A 5,552-nucleotide genomic window follows, 5' to 3' on the forward strand; every position below is an offset into this window, starting at 1 on the left:
TAATACATTGTGAGTAGATGTAGGATAAATCTGCTCAAACAGAGGTCATAAGCTTTCCCACATAACTCAGAGGACTTAGTCTTCTAAAACCTCTTAGTCACTTGATGAAGGTTTCATTTTAATCAATCCTCCCAACCACTCTAAGAGGAGGATGCTTTAAAAGAAATTATATATCTTGTCCAACATCACACAGCTAGTAAGCAGAAGACAGCCTAGGTCTTAAATTTAGGGATTCTACATGATTGCAAAGTCTATTATCTTAAACCCTTTGCTTTCTAGTTTTTGGCTATGCACAATAGCTCATTTCCAGGGTGAAGGAAGTGTATGAAACCTGAATGTTTAATCTGCTGTTTCAATTTCATAATCACAACACGGGTAATGCAAACTTCACCGCAGGTGTATTGCTATGCTCCTGCTTATTGAATTTCAGTTTGATTGGAACTTGTATGGCTTAGATAACTCAATCACCAGAACAAAATACAGAAGATATGTAAGACTAGGGACAATTACGTGGCAGATATATAAGCAAAGATAAAGACTAGGTGAGGATATTTGAAATATTAATTAAGAATAAAAATGAGAAATGTGATCCGTGGGAGTAAAAAGGACCTTAAGAGATATTAAGACTGTGTGGTTGTCAAGGAGACATCAGACAAAATTGTGGATGACCTAACTAGAAGAAACAGTCATAAGCAATAAAAAGGATTTGGGAGAGAGAGAAAGACAATCCCACTCTCACATGGCATATGGGCAACCAAGCCATGCTAGAACATTTGCTTTTTGAATTCCTGATAACAAAGAAATGTTGAGTAAAATAGCAATAGGCTTAGGAATGCCAAGGTTGGAGCAATATCTGCATAAAGGACTTCCAGAGAAAAGTAACGGTATTTGTAAGCTTGGTACTGGTGGCTCATGAACATAATTCAAGATATTGAGGAAACAGATCTTCAGATTAAGGTTAGCCGGAGCAGGAAGAAGAGGTAATGAAACTCTTATCTCTAATTAACCACTAAAAGCCAAAAGTGGAGGTGTGGCTCAAGTGGTAGAATACATACTAGTCTTGAGAAAAAAGCTAAGCTAGTAACTACTAGGCTGAGTTCAAGCTCCAGTACTGGTACACAGAGGTATATTTTTACTATAATACACATGAGGATAATTATCTAGCTAGTCTACATCATGTCATTAGCAGGCAGAAATACATCTTTTATGCTAACTTGCTCATAAAAAATTACTTTAAGTCCTAAATTATTTACTTGTTGATTTTTACGGCCAGACTTACCCAGTAATTACTAGCCGTTATTTAATATGCCCTGTGTGCTATTAGGGTGTGGCCACGAGGTGACTGACGATGCTTTATTTATAAAGCAGGATCAACCAATAGGATTATGGTTTCTGTTTCCATGAGAAGGAACAAAAAAAGAACACATTACAACAAAACCTGTTTTCTACAAACTTAACGTGAATTTGGTGCCTATATCTCACATAGCACCTAGGACCTTGTATACATGAATTACTTTTTAAATTTTGATGTTTACTCTTTTATTGACATAAATCAATTGTACATAGTCATTTCATTGCTTGTCAATAATCTATTCCATTGAATAGACTATTAATTCTAACTATCCCCTACTCATGGTGAATGCTGAAGTGGAAGTACCTTGGCAATGATATTTAAAGAAATAGTGAAGTACAATTGGGAATCTGGAGGTTGTTTGATATAGGATCCATTTGATATTGTTTATATATTTTTATTCTTTTTTAAGAAAGCAAGTTTACTTAACAGTTGTAGAAGGAGGTTTTGTTTAACATGTCCATTTGTGTATACAATGTATTTTAATCAGTCAGCCATCATTTTCTTTGCTTCTCCTTCCTCTCTTTCAAACCAGACTCAGTAAGTTGACATGTACATAAGTATTTGACTGTACTCACACTCCATTCCCCTCTAAGATCACCAACCTCCCCTCAGTCAAGACATGGTTTAACTTCCTAATCTTCATTTTTTAAAGGCATGTTAACTGCTCAAAAGAGTCTCAACATGTTATACTGTACCTATATATACTGTACCTTAGTCAAACTGATCATATATATGATTCTGCATATGTTTCTGTATATGTTTATATTTTAATCTAACAGCCACATTTGGCAGGAACCATGTGACTTTTGTCCTTCTTGAATCATGATTTCCATATTTTTTTTCTTCCTGTTAGTTCTGGGGATTGAACTCAGTGCCAGGCACCATCCCTGAGCTTTTTGCTCAAGGCTAGTGTTCTACCACCTGAGCTACAGTTCCACTTCTGATTTTTTTTTTTTTGGTGGTTAATTGGAGAGAAGAGTCTCATGGATTTTCCTGCCTGGACTGACTTTGAACCATGACTCTCATAAATCTCAGTATCCTGAGTAGCTAGGATTACAGGCTTGATACACCAGTACCTGGTGATTCATCTGTTTTATAGGAGCAAATACTAACATAAAACTTTAGGCTCCTACCAGTTCAATAACCCTGTAAAATATTGTTGAAACCTTATTTGATATAGGTTAACTGTGAATATTTTGATGATACCAACTTTCTACAGTAAACTAACAGTTATGTGTCTCAAAAAAAGCAAGGAAATTCTTTCTGTTCAATTTGACTATATTGTTTGGCAAATGTTAGAAGAATTTGTACCAGCTGATATACAAGGACAGTCCATGAGAGCACAATGTACTTCTCAGAAAAGAATCATGTATCTAAAAATTTAAAGCCATAAGTAGAATTAAATTGATACCTAAGAAATTTCAATTGAGAGGTCAATTCGTTTAAAGAAAAGGAAACCTACTCATAGAGAATGTTACCCAGGTCATACTTCTTTTGTTTTTTTGTCTGTCATGGGACTGGAATTCTGGGCCTAGGCACTGTCCCCGAGCTCTTTAGTTCAAGGTTATTGCATACCCCTAGAGCCACAGTACCACTTCTGCTTTTCTAGTGGTTAAATGGAGATAAGAGTCTCATGGACTTTTTAGTGCCTGGGTTGCCAGGACATACTTTGACAATTGCAAATTACACTTGGTTCCAAGTATTCCTATAATTTGCATCCTCATAGTGAGAGCACTAGTGGAGCTTGCTCACTTTCATTGTTAGGCACAGACATGGTAGTCATTATTGAACTCAGTATTCATTTGCTTTATAAAATGTTCGAGTCCCTGGGCCAGGAGTTTGGCCTAGTGGTAGAGTGCTTGCCTATCATGCACAAAGACCCGGGTTTGATTCCTCAGCACGATATACACAGAAAAAAAGCTGGAAGTGGTGTTGTAGTTCAAGTGGTAGAGCTATGGCGTTAAGAAAGCCCAAGGACAGTGCTCAGGCCCTGAGCTCAAGCCCAGGACTGGCAAAAAATTTTTAAAAAGTCTAAATCCCCCCCCCACTTTTTTGGTCTGTTAGGGGCTTGAACTCAGGGCCTGGGCACTAGCTCTTTTTGCTCAAGACTACCACTTTACCACATTGAGCCACAGCACCACTTCCAGTTTTCTGGTGGTTAATTGGAGATAACAGTCTCATGGATTTTCCTGTTCTGGCTGGCTTTGAACCATGATCCTCAGATCTCAGCCTCCTGAGTAGCTAGGATTACAGGCGTGAGCCACCAGGTCAAACCACCAGGGGTCAAGCCTTTCTATCTTAAAGATCTTCACAAGTGAAAGTATTCTTTTCAAGACTAGAAACATAACTTCATGAGGTCTCTTTTTTCTTTGAACATTTTTTTTCTTAAGTAGTAAATACAAAGTTTAATTTGTTTCATTAATATGACAAATGGATTGGCTTGTCAAGAAAAATTCTGGCAATGGTTTTGTATCATAGAATCTATCAACAGAAATTATTATCTGTAGTGCTTCTTCTCTTTGGTTATATTATTTAGGGAGATTCATTTCAAATTCTTCCTTCATCATGGGAGAGAACAGTTTCACCTTAAGTATACTGCAATGAGATTGTCAGTTTACAAGGTATTATTCACCGACATAATTAGTTCAGGTTATAACAATATCAAGAATATTATTTTTGAATCTAGGCTCTGTGGCTCATGTCAGGGCAGTAGACTTGAGCTGAAGAGCTCAGAGACAACGCCCAGGCCCAGAGTTCAAGCCTCACTACTGTCACCACCACCAACAACAAAAAAAACAAAAATAAAGAATAGATGATATGCAAATATTGTGTGTTCTATTACACATATCAAGGTTATAGTATAACTTACTGTTTTAATATGAAAGATAAGTGTACAATACATTTTAGGACATAGTATAGTCCCCATTATCCAATTGTTTTCCCTGCTTTTCACAATAAAATGGAAATAGTCTGGTGGGAACTGTGTATGTAATTAGGAGGCTTTCTGTGACCTTCTTTATGTCAAGCTACACTTATCTGCATTTCACAACCCTGTCATTTTAAAAAACAAAGGCTCATTCACGAAATCACTGCAAAATTACTTGGCCTCCAGCTAGTACATTATTTTATCTTATGACCTTGTCAAGCATTATGATTTTTTGCAAAATTACATTCAGTCCGGAAATGCTTTTCTTAATTATGTTGACTATTTAGAGTATGAGGTCATCACTTATCTGTCTTGGTATTTTGCAGTGGGGATTGTGTGTGTGAGTAGAGAGGTTTTGCAAGGGTGAAATTCTGGGAAGTGAGAAAGAAAGCACAAAGACTCTACTATGTGTTAGGAAAATTGTATTTGAGGTTATCTTTTATTTTACTTTCAAGTACTGCCAATATTGGTGGTAAGCAAGAAGAAAACCTGAGTAGGCATCTGGTAAAGTCCAGTTCTGTTGCTTTCATCTTTCTCTGCAGAACTGGAGGTGGGTTCAAACTTCATGACTATGATTGAGCACTATTACTTGAGGCTGGTTACATGCAACACAAAAGTACTGTTGTTTGTTGATGGAAAAGTACAAAACCACTGAATTATTCCCATTGGCCCTGGAGAAAACTGGCTTGCCTGTGTGTGTCAAGAGCAGTTTGGCCTTCTGGCTTTTCCAGTATAATTGTACTCCAATTTCTGGCTCTTTTTCCAGCCCATTGAGCAGCCCCTTCATTTTCCAGCTGCGATTACCCTTTATGTAGCTGGCTTCCAAATATCTAACAACATTCAGACTGGGCAACCCCTATGTCTCTTGGCAGCCAAACTCTATGATATTCTCCACTTTAAGATTCATTCCACTCAGGCTTTAAAGCTTTGTCAATCACAAGAACAACTCCTCTTACTTTATGTTGGCTAGCACATTGGCACATCTGCAAAGTCAGATGTGCAGCCCAGGCTCAATGAGAAGCCATCACTCATTTAAAACAGGTAAAAGTGCCCTTTTGCAAAAAATGTTTATTCATTCTCTGTAGCAATGTTTCATTACTAAATGACATCTTTTGAAGTCCTGAGTGGTACATGATTTGGAGAAGAATGGAATCATAATGACTCATGTTTGGAGAACAACTTGCTTACACATTGTAATTTAATTAATTTGGATGGGGTATACTGGCACACAGTATTCATTTGGAATTTGTTCTGCCACCGGGTACTGCAGTA

This window comes from Megascapheus bottae, chromosome 21 (assembly GCF_031878675.1).
Source record: "Megascapheus bottae isolate mThoBot1 chromosome 21, mThoBot2.hap1, whole genome shotgun sequence".
NCBI classification, from domain to species: Eukaryota; Metazoa; Chordata; class Mammalia; order Rodentia; family Geomyidae; genus Megascapheus; species Megascapheus bottae.